The following is a 12,500-nucleotide window of genomic DNA, read 5'->3' as shown; positions in this document are numbered from 1 at the left end:
ATCAAAATCTTATTTGTAACATTAAAATAACCCTGAAAATTAATAAAAAAAACACACACACACCCAAACATTTCAAACAAAGATGAGACGTTCCAGTATAAAGAAATGAACAAATCTTTTATTACTACACGTTCCATCAAGCATGCATCATACGTCGTAGAATATATATATATTCCGTACATCCATCCACATCCAGTAAATATTGGTGTATTTTTTTTACTTTTTTTTTTAATTCTAAAGTGGCATTGAACTCTCGTCAAGTCATAAATACAAAAGTACACAACAACAACAACGTTTTTAACGAATTTACTACGTAAGTACATAAATACGTTTGTTCATATTCGCACAAAGTTTATGTGAAACATGGGTTTTAAAAGAATAGCTACATGGATTATACATAGTCCTGACTTTAGATTAGACTAATAGTCTGGACAATGGACTAGACTATAATCCTGCCTCCAGTCTATAGTCTAGTCTATAGTCTAGTCTATAGTCTAGTCTATAGTCTAGTCTATAGTCTAGTCTATAGTCTAGTCTATAGTCTAGTCTATAGTCTAGTATAGTCTAGTCTATAGTCTAGTCTATAGTATAGTCTATAGTCTAGTCTATAGTCTAGTCTATAGTCTAGTCTATAGTCTAGTCTATAGTCTAGTCTATAGTCTAGTCTATAGTCTAGTCTATAGTCTAGTCTATAGTCTAGTCTATAGTCTAGTCTATAGTCTAGTCTATAGTCTAGTCTATAGTCTAGTCTATAGTCTAGTCTATAGTCTAGTCTATAGTCTAGTATAGTCTAGTCTATAGTCTAGTCTATAGTCTAGTCTATAGTCTAGTCTATAGTCTAGTCTATAGTCTAGTCTATAGTCTAGTCTATAGTCTAGTCTATAGTCTAGTCTATAGTCTAGTCTCTAGTCTAGTCTATAGTCTAGTCTATAGTCTAGTCTATAGTCTAGTCTATAGTCTAGTCTATAGTCTAGTCTATAGTCTAGTCTATAGTCTAGTCTATAGTCTAGTCTATAGTCTAGTCTATAGTCTAGTCTATAGTCTAGTCTATAGTCTAGTCTATAGTCTAGTCTATAGTCTAGTCTATAGTCTAGTCTATAGTCTAGTCTATAGTCTAGTCTATAGTCTAGTCTATAGTCTAGTCTATAGTCTAGTCTATAGTCTAGTCTATAGTCTAGTCTATAGTCTAGTCTATAGTCTAGTCTATAGTCTAGTCTATAGTCTAGTCTATAGTCTAGTCTATAGTCTAGTCTATAGTCTAGTCTATAGTCTAGTCTATAGTCTAGTCTATAGTCTAGTCTATAGTCTAGTCTATAGTCTAGTCTATAGTCTAGTCTATAGTCTAGTCTCTAGTCTATAGTCTAGTCTATAGTCTAGTCTATAGTCTAGTCTATAGTCTAGTCTATAGTCTAGTCTATAGTCTAGTCTATAGTCTAGTCTATAGTCTAGTCTATAGTCTAGTCTATAGTATAGTCTATAGTCTAGTCTATAGTCTAGCCTATAGTCGACTCTATAGTCTAGTATATAGTTTAGTCTATAGTCTAGTCTATAGTCTATTCAATAGTCTAGTCAATAGTCTAGTCTATAGTCTAGTCTATAGTCTAGTCTATAGTCTAGTCCATAGTCTAGTCAATAGTCTAGTCTATAGTCTAGTCTATAGTCTAGTCTATAGTCTAGTCTATAGTCTAGTCTATAGTCTAGTCTATAGTCTAGTCTATAGTCTAGTCTAGTCTATAGTCTAGTATAGTCTAGTCTAGTCTATAGTCTAGTCTATAGTCTAGTCTATAGTCTAGTCAATAGTCCAGTCTAGTCTATAGTCTAGTCAATAGTCTAGTCAATTGTCTAGACTATAGTCTAGTTTATAGTCTAGTCAATAGTCTAGTCTATAGTCTAGTCTACAGTATAGTCTATAGACTGGTCTATCGTCTATTCTATAGTCTAGTTTATATAGTCTAGTATAATCTACAGTCTAGTCAATAGTCTAGTCTATAGCCTAGTCAATAGTCTAGTCTATAATCTAGTCTATAGTCTTTTCTATAGTCTGGACTATAGTCTGGACATGTTCATATACATATTTACCATTGAACTCTTTTAAATGACTGCTATCAATTTCATAATTGCAAGAGTATAGAAATGAAACGAAACGGAGCGAAAATATATAATTTTTTTGCCTCGACCAATTGCGGTTGATTTGTATATATCGTTGGTGTTTGTATCTTTCTTCAGCATATTTGACGAGATGTGATGAGTTTAATTTATAATAAATTTATTTAAATATTTGTGTATACATATGAACATACATACATACATATATGCCCAATAAGCGGGTAAATGTACACACTCGTTTTGTTATTTATTTAATTTTTTGTTCAACTTTATTTTTGCTAAATTTATATTCCACAGCTACTGCTGGCTGACATACAGCTGATACGTAGCGATATGGCTTTTGTGTGAAGAAAAAAATTGTTTAAATATAAAAATATAAATTTATTTTTATTGTTTTTATGGTGGGAACAATAAGCGTGCTGCTTGAATTTAAGTCTGGACTGCGTAATCGATTTACGGATTTATTGAGTAAAAAACGAGAGAAGACTGAAGAAACAAAAACATAACAGCTGACAGTTAATTTTATATAAAAATTAATTGATTTATATTCGAGTGTTATTCGTTTTTATTAAAATAAATAAGAAAATTTGAAGAAATTAACAAGTAAATAAATACAATTGTGAAATATTGTCATCAATCAAGGTCTCGCTATTACTATTAGAGTCTATTTTAAAGCTATTTTCCAAAATTCTTTCTAATATCAAAAAAATTATTTTAACAAGTTTTTCAATTCTTTTTTAAAATTATAATCCTTTGCACTTTTTATAATAAAATGTAAATTTAAGTTGTGTATATAAATTGATAATTGATTTTTTTTTCTTAATTTTATGCAAATTAACAGGATTTTTTTTCATACGCCTACAGAAAATTTAAACAACATGATTAATTTCCTGTATTTTTGTTCTTTATAAAGTATAATTATAAATGTTAATAATTTATTAACGTTTGTAAATTTTAATTCGCTGAATGATAACGGAAATGAGAAACATTAAAATTCTGCTGTACAGAAAGGTGTTTTTTTTTTGTAATAAAAATTTTTATAGTGAGAGACAAACAATGACAAATTCTATAGTCTAGTCTATAGTCTAGTCTATAGTCTAGTCTATAGTCTAGTCTATAGTCTAGTCTATAGTCTAGTCTATAGTCTAGTCTATAGTCTAGTCTATAGTCTAGTCTATAATCTAGTCTATAGTCTAGTCTATAGTCTAGTCTATAGTCTAGTCTATAGTCCACTCTAGTCTAGTCTATAGTCTAGTCTATAGTCTAGTCTATAGTCTAGTCTATAGTCTAGTCTATAGTCTAGTCTATAGTCTAGTCTATAATCTAGTCTATAGTCTAGTCTATAGTCTAGTCTATAGTCTAGTCTATAGTCCACTCTAGTCTAGTCTATAGTCTAGTCTATAGTCTAGTCTATAGTCTAGTCTATAGTCCACTCTAGTCTAGTCTATAGTCTAGTCTATAGTCTAGTCTATAGTCTAGTCTATAGTCCACTCTAGTCTAGTCTATAGTCTAGTCTATAGTCTAGTCTATAGTCTAGTCTATAGTCTAGTCTCTAGTCTAGTCTATAGTCTAGTCTATAGTCTAGTCTATAGTCTAGTCTATAGTCTAGTCTATAGTCTAGTCTATAGTCTAGTCTATAGTCTAGTCTATAGTCTAGTCTATAGTCTAGTCTAGTCTAGTCCATAGTCTAGTCTAGTCTAGTCTAGTCTAGTCTAGTCCATAGTCTAGTCTATAGTCTAGTCTAAAGTCTAGTCTATAGTCTAGTCTATAGTCTAGTCTATAGTCTAGTCTATAGTCTAGTCTATAGTCTAGTCGTAGTCTAGTCTATAGTCTAGTCTGTTAGTCTAGTCTATAGTCTAGTCTATAGTCTAGTCTATAGTCTAGTCTGTAGTTAGTCTATAGTCTAGTCTATAGTCTAGTCTATAGTCTAGTCTATAGTCTAGTCTATAGTCTAGTCTATAGTCTAGTCTATATCTGTCATAGTCTAGTCTATAGTCTAGTCTATAGTCTGTCTATAGTCTGTCTATAGTCTAGTCTCTAGTCTAGTCTATAGTCTAGTCTATAGTCTACTCTAGTCTACTCTAGTCTAGTCTATAGTCTAGTCTATAGTCTAGTCTATAGTCTAGTCTATAGTCTCGTCTATAGTCTAGTCTATAGTCTAGTCTGTAGTCTAGTCTATAGTCTAGTCTATAGTCTAGTCTATAGTCTAGTCTATAGTCTAGTCTATGTCTAGTCTATTAGTCTAGTCTATAGTCTAGTCTATAGTCTAGTCTATAGTCTAGTCTATAGTCTAGTCTATAGTCTAGTCTATAGTCTAGTCTATAGTCTAGTCTATAGTCTAGTCTATAGTCTAGTCTATAGTCTAGTCTATAGTCTAGTCTATAGTCTAGTCTATAGTCTAGTCTAGTCTAGTCTAGTCTAGTCTATAGTCTAGTCTATAGTCTAGTCTATAGTCTAGTCTATAGTCTAGTCCATAGTCTAGTCTATAGTCTAGTCTATAGTCTAGTCTATAGTCTAGTCTATAGTCTAGTCTATAATCTAGTATATAGTCTAAAGCCTAGTACCTATATAGTGTAGTCCATAATCTGCACTTTAGTCTAATCTATACTCGAGCTAGTGCGTAGCCTATAGATTGATCAAGAATAGTCTGGGCAAAAGTCTAGTATATAGTTTAGTCCGGACTATACCTATTCTATAACATTTTAAACCCACATTCCCTTAAATAATTAATAAAATTAAAGGAAAAATCCACTTAATCATTTAAACGATTAAAAGAAAAATTTACAAAAATAGGTTTAAATTTTCTTATGAAAAACTATTACAAAACAAATACACAATTTTTTACATTACAAACAGGAAAACTTGTTATTTTTTTTTTTTTTCTAAAATAAATAAAATATGTGTAAATAAGTCGTATATACAAGAAAATACTTTAATAATTTATTAGCTACAATAACAAAAAATTCCTTTTTCTTTTTTTTATTATAATAAACTTTGTTTTTTTCATAAATTTAAACAAATTATATTAAGAAAAGAAATAAAACACGCGAAAAACAAAATAACACCTACTAAATAAAAAAAAGTTGTCTATTAAAAAATACACACAACGTAAAAAATAAACGAAAACAAAACAAAAACAGAGAAAAACCCAAAGTTTTTATTTTTAAACAAAACAAATAGAAGAAAAAAACACAAACACACAGACGCTGTAAAAAAACAATAACAAACAAATATAAATATAAGAAAAACAGCTGATGACGTTCAAAAAATATAGTAAAAACAAAACAGCAAAAAAAAACGAAATAACAACAACAATAAAAACAATTTTACAGAAAAATTTGTATCTATTAGAGAAGACAAGAAGAAATGAATGACTAGGTACCACAAAATATAGAGGGGAGGGTTATGGTTGTTTTTTTATACTTCACTGTTTTGTAAAGAAAATGAAGACAAAACAAAATGACTAAATTACAGAAAAATGAATAAAAAAGCAGAAGAAGGGAGGCTGCTGCTGGTGAATGAAAATCTAATAAAATGTAAGAATTTAAAAGAAAATATACAACAAGGACTAATAAAAAAGAAGGCGTACATATTTTTACGAAGGGGGAGAGTAGTGGGGAGTGTGTATAGCAAAATGTGACTGTGGGAAAGTTGTTAAGAGGGTTTTGCAAAATAAAAATCCTTGTGCAAGAAGACAACTGACAGTGTTGCTGTTTATTGTTGTTCTTGCCGTGGCTGTTGTTGTTGTGATGATGTTGATGAAGTGAGAGTAGGAGATTTTTTTTATTTTACTTGTTTGTTTTTAAGCTAATTGACGGAAAAAACTAGAATAAAAAATCTATAGGAAAAAATAAAATTAAAAAAAAAAATAATAAATAATGAAAGTAAAAGAACGTGTGTTTACAGTTGAGTGTGTAAAAATAGCAAAATGTTATTTTAAATTAATGGGATGGTAGGTATTTAAGGTTCAAGGTCATTAACGGAAAAATGTTGACCTTGAACTAAATAGAAGAAAAAACAGTGGTGATTAAAAAAGTAATGAAATAGTAGATTTTCCTTTAACAATGAAAGTCAGGATATAGTCTATAGTCGGGACTAAAATTTTGTTTATACTGTGGACTTTAATCTACTCTATATTCAGACCAAAGTTTAGTCTATTATGTGAACTTTGATCTAGTCATAGTTAAGTATATTCTATAATTTAGTCAACAATATAGTTTATAGTCTAGTCTATAGACTAGTCAATTATCTAGTAGGTAGTATAGTCTATAGTATAACCTATAGTATAGTCTATAGTCTTGTCAATAGTCTAGTCTATAGTCTAGTCTATAGTTTAGTTTATAATCTAGTCTATAGTTTTGTCTAGTATATAGACTAGTTTATTGTCTAGAACGGAGTCCAGTTTATAGTTTAGTATATAGTCTAGTCGATATCATAATCTAGAGTCTAGTCTATAGTCGAGGCTATAGTCTAGTCTATAGTCTAGACTATAGTATAATTTATAGTCTAATCTTTAGTCTCGTCTATAGACTAGTCTATAGTCTAGTCTATAGTCTAGTCTAGTCTAGTCTATAGTCTAGTCTATAGTCTAGTCTATAGTCTAGTCTATAGTCTAGTCTATAGTCTAGTCTATAGTCTAGTCTATAGTCTAGTCTATAGTCTAGTCTATGTCTAGTCTATAGTCTAGTCTATAGTCTAGTCTATAGTTTAGTCTATAGTCTAGTCTATAGTCTAGTCTATAGTCTAGTCTATAGTCTAGTCTATAGTCTAGTCTATAGTCTAGTCTAGTCTATAGTCTAGTCTATAGTCTAGTCTATAGTCTAGTCTATAGTCTAGTCTAGTCTCTAGTATAGTCTTTAGACTAGTCTATATTCTAATCTAGTCTATAGTATAATCTTTAGACTAGTCTATAGTCTAGTTTATATTCTAGTCTATAGTCTAGACTATAGTATAATTTATAGTCTAATCTTTAGTCAAGTTTATAGTCAAGTTTATAGTCTAGTCTATAGTCTAGTCTATAGTCTAGTCTATAGTCTAGTCTATAGTCTAGTCTATAGTCTAGTCTATAGTCTAGTCTATAGTCTAGTCTATAGTCTAGTCTATAGTCTAGTCTATAGTCTAGTCTATAGTCTAGTCTATAGTCTAGTCTATAGTCTAGTCTATAGTCTAGTCTATAGTCTAGTCTATAGTCTAGTCTATAGTCTAGTCTATAGTCTAGTCTATAGTCTAGTCTATAGTCTAGTCTATAGATTATTTAATTCTAGTCTATACTCTATTAAATTTTACAGTCTAGTCAAGAGATTTATTAAAATTCGGGACATTCTGAACAAAGCTGCTATAATTTTAAGCACCACTGTTGGAACTATTAAACACTTAATAGACCTTGTCAACTGTTTAACAAATTTTTGCTATTTTTAACAACACAACTGTGTGAAAAGCCAAAAATACACAGCATTTTTTCTCTTTTGCGTGTTTTTTTATATAAAAAAGAAAATTATTCAAAAAAAATATTATTTTTGGAATGAACTTTTTTTGATAATAAAAATAATTACTTTAAACATTGAATTTTTTAGCACTTTGTTTTTATTTATTGGAATACAAAAACACTTTATTATAAGATTATTTTTAAAAATTTTTTTAAGCAAAAATTTGTTATTTATTTAAATTTCTTTTGGAAATCATTCAATGATGAAGAAGCTGATGAGAAAAGTTCAAAAGGTTCAATAGATGACAATTATTATTTTTATTATTATATACAATTGTAGCTGTTGTTGTTGTTTTGTGATATTTTTTATTTAATTTACTTGCACACGTAATTTGAATTAAAGATTTTTTTTAAAGAACTTTTTGAAATAATTTAAAACAGACACTAGTTAAAGAGCACTTTTTTTTTAGTTAAAGTAGTAAGTTGTAATTTTTTATAATATAATTTTCTTTGTTTAAATTTTTGCTTTTTTTCCGTAAAGAAACTTTTCTCCCGAATATTTTTTTATTTCAAAACACACGTCCACGCATTGTCCAAGAACAGAATAAATGTTTTATTAAAAATTTAACAAAAAACAAATTTTCTTAAAAAACGTACGAAAACATTAGCAAACCAAGACGTACGACAAAATAAAGTCAAATCAATTTTATTTAAATTTTTTTTTATTATTTTTTCGTTTTTTCTGTGTTTTTGCTTTTTTTAACGAAAGAAAACCCAACAAAAAAGTACTTTTTGTCACAGTATTATGTTTTTTTTTTTAGTTTGAAATATTGTTATTATTTCTTTTGTTGTTTTTAATATTTGTTGCTATTTTTAATTTAAAAAACGTCTTCTTTTTTGTTGTTACTATATTCTATTTTAAATTTGTTTAAAACATTTTTTATAGTTTATTTAATTTATTATTATTATACATGGTATATATTCGATTGATTTGACTTGTATTTTTTGCTTCTTTCTTTCTACTACTTTTTTTTGTTTTTAGTTTTAAAGTTTTTTATTTCTTTTTATTTGCTAATATTTAATTTAATATTTTATTTCTTGATTTTATTTTTTTAATTCTGTATGTGTTCGTTCCAAAAGTCAAATTATAGTGTTTTATTTTTCAATGTATCTGCTAAACTGGTTGGTTTCTGGTTGTTGTGTTGTAAAACTGTGCTCAACATTTATTACGACGAGAGTACAATCGCAGAAAAAAAACACACAAGACAAAAAACAAAGGCAGCAAAAACAGAACAACAACAAACACTCACTCAACAACTCACAATAAAAAATGCACAGTGTATGAGGGATTAAGGTTGCCCACACTAGGCTTGCAATAAATAATGATTGTAACTTTAAATGGGATTTAACAAGACTATAGATCAGACTAGACTATAGACTAGTCATTAGACTAGACTGTAGACTAGACTATAGTCTAAACCATAGATTAGACTGATACTAGACAGTATACTATAAACTAGACTATAGATCGGACTAGTCTATTGACTAGACCATAGACTAGACCATAGACTAGACCATAGACTAGACCATAGACTAGACAATAGACTAGACCATAGACTAGACTAGACTATAGACTAGACTATAGACTAGACTATAGACTAGACTATAGACTAGACTATAGACTAGACTATAGACTAGACTATAGACTAGACTAGACTATAGACTAGACTATAGACTAGACTATAGACTAGACTATAGACTAGACTATAGACTAGACTATGGACTAGACTTTAGACTATAGACTAAACTATGGACTAGACTATAGACTAGACTATAGACGAGACTATAGACTAGCCTATAGACTAGACTATACACTAGACTGTAGACTAGACTATAGACTAGACTATAGACTAGACTATAGACTAGACTATAGACTAGACTATAGACTAGACTATAGACTAGACTATAGACTAGACTAGACTACAGACTAGACTATATACTTAACTATAGTCCTGACTATAGACTAGACTATAGACTAGACTATAGACTAGACTATAGACTAGACTATAGACTAGACTATAGACTAGACTATAGACTAGACTATAGACTAGACTATAGACTAGACTATAGACTAGACTATAGACTAGACTATAGACTAGACTATAGACTAGACTATAGACTAGACTATAGACTAGACTATAGACTAGACTATAGACTAGACTATAGACTAGACTATAGACTAGGACTATAGACTAGACTAATAGACTAGACTATAGACTAGACTATAGACTAGACTATAGACTAGACTATAGACTAGACTATAGACTAGACTATAGACTAGACTATAGACTAGACTAGACTACAGACTAGACTATATACTTAACTATAGTCCTGACTATAGACTAGACTATAGACTAGACTATAGACTAGACTATAGACTAGACTATAGACTAGACTATAGACTAGACTATAGCCTAGACTATAGACTAGACTATAGACTAGACTATAGACTAGACTAGACTACAGACTAGACTATATACTTAACTATAGTCCTGACTATAGACTAGACTATAGACTAGACTATAGACTAGACTATAGACTAGACTATAGACTAGACTATAGACTAGACTATAGACTAGACTATAGCCTAGACTATAGACTAGACTATAGACTAGACTATAGACTAGACTATAGACTAGACTATAGACTAGACTATAGACTAGACTATAGACTAGACTATAGACTAGACTATAGACTAGACTATAGACTAGACTATAGACTAGACTATAGACTAGACTATAGACTAGACTATAGACTAGACTATAGACTGACTAGACTATAGACTAGACTATAGACTAGACTATAGACTAGACTTAGATAGACATATACTAGACTATAGACTAGACTATAGACTAGACTATAGACTAGACTGATAGACGAGACTATAGACTAGACTATAGACTAGACTATAGACTAGACTATAGACTAGACTATAGACTACTATGACTAACTATAGACTTAGACTATAGACCTAGACTATAGACTAGACTATAGACTAGACGATAGACTAGACTATAGACTAGACTATAGACTAGACTATAGACTAGACTATAGACTAGACTATAGACTAGACTATAGACTAGACTATAGACTAGACTATAGACTAGACTTAGCTGACTATAGACTACTATCGACTAGACTAGAGACTAATAGACTAGACTATAGACTAGACTATAGACTAGACTATAGACTAGACTATAGACTAGACTATAGACTAGACTATAGACTAGACTATAGACTAGACTATAGACTAGACTATAGACTAGACTATAGACTAGACTATAGACTAGACTATAGACTAGACTATAGACTAGACTATAGACTAGACTATAGACTAGACTATAGACTAGACTATAGACTAGACTATAGACTAGACTATAGACTAGACTATAGACTAGACTATAGACTAGACTATAGACTAGACTATAGACTAGACTATAGACTAGACTATAGACTAGACTATAGACTAGACTATAGACTAGACTATAGACTGGACTATAGACTAGACTATAGACTAGACTATAGACTAGACTATAGACTAGACTATAGACTGGACTATAGACTAGACTATAGACTAGACTATAGACTAGACTATAGACTAGACTATAGACTAGACTATAGACTAGACTATAGACTAGACTATAGACTAGACGATAGACTAGACTATAGACTAGACTATAGACTAGACTATAGACTAGACTATAGACTAGACTATAGACTAGACTATAGACTAGACTATAGACTAGACTATAGACTAGACTATAGACTAGACTATAGACTAGACTATAGACTAGACTATAGACTAGACTATAGACTAACTATAGACTAGACTTAGACTAGACTATAGACTAGCTATAGACTAGACAGACTAGACTATAGAACTAGACTATAGACTAGACTATAGACTAGACTATAGACTAGACTATAGACTAGACTAATAGACTAGACTATAGGACTAGACTAGAATTAGACTAGACTATAGACTAGACGATAGACTAGACTATAGACTAGACTATAGACTAGACTATAGACTAGACTATAGACTAGACTATAGACTAGACTATAGACTAGACTATAGACTAGACTATAGACTAGACTATAGACTAGACTATAGACTAGACTATAGACTAGACTATAGACTAGACTATAGACTAGACTATAGACTAGACTATAGACTAGACTATAGACTAGACTATAGACTAGACTATAGACTATACTACTAGACTAACTAGTCCAGACTATAGACTAAACTATAGTCCAGACTATAGACTAAACTATAGTCCAGACTATAGACTAAACTATAGTCCAGACTATTGACTAAACTAAAGTCCACCAGACTATAGACTAAACTATAGTCCAGAGTATTGACTAAACGATAACCGAGACTATAGTCTAGTCTAGGAAATATTTAAAAAAACCCTAGTAAGTAAGTATTATTAAAACATATTAGAATGATCATAACAATTAAAATATTTTTACACTAAAATGTTAAAAACATCGGAGAAATTTTGGGTATTTTATTCTCCGCCCTAGTGGGGCATACAAAATCTCTTAAATGGTGGCAATTATTTAAAGAGTAGAAGATAAAACAAATACAACCATACTACAAAAACAAATATTTAGCTTTTTTCTTTAAATGAAAGTGCAATCAAATAAAGAATAAAATAACAACAACAAAAAAGAGTGAAAAAAAAAAACAAACAAAAACAACTAAAAATTTTATATGAAACCATATGATAGGAAAACAAACACACATGTGTGTATGTGTGCAAGTTAAAAAGCTTGCATTAAGCACAAATGCAATTTTAGCTCTCTTTTGCTGACAAAGTTTTCTCTCAGTGTATAGTAGTTGTTTTTTTTTTTTTGTTATTGTTTTGTTTGTTTTGAGAGTTTAACAAAGGTAAATGTG

General features: G+C 30.0%; 1 protein-coding gene across 5 annotated transcripts in view; it reads right to left on the bottom strand.

Moving 5' to 3' along the window:
• Window positions 1-12,500, bottom strand: part of LOC119609929 (F-box/LRR-repeat protein 20) — a 38,127-nt gene that overhangs the window by 15,413 nt on the left and 10,214 nt on the right. The window contains exons 1-2 of one of the 5 annotated variants that reach the window (XM_037964968.1): window positions 7,911-8,334; window positions 5,810-5,944 (exon numbers count right to left, since the gene is read on the bottom strand). The exons of 1 other annotated variant lie outside the window; for it this stretch is intronic. The gene's annotated coding sequence lies outside the window, so the exon portion shown is untranslated. Of the gene's footprint in view, window positions 1-5,809; window positions 5,945-7,658; window positions 8,335-12,500 lie in introns of those variants that run through there. 3 more of the 5 variants (XM_037964971.1, XM_037964969.1, XM_037964970.1) reach the window with 3 other exon arrangements.

This window comes from Lucilia sericata, unplaced genomic scaffold (genome assembly GCF_015586225.1).
Source record: "Lucilia sericata isolate MDLA Ls3-8-SP2 unplaced genomic scaffold, ASM1558622v1 Contig001087F_arrow, whole genome shotgun sequence".
Lineage (NCBI taxonomy): Eukaryota > Metazoa > Arthropoda > Insecta > Diptera > Calliphoridae > Lucilia > Lucilia sericata.
The sequence above is the reverse complement of the archived record's forward strand: the minus strand, read 5'-3'. Positions and strand labels throughout refer to the sequence as shown.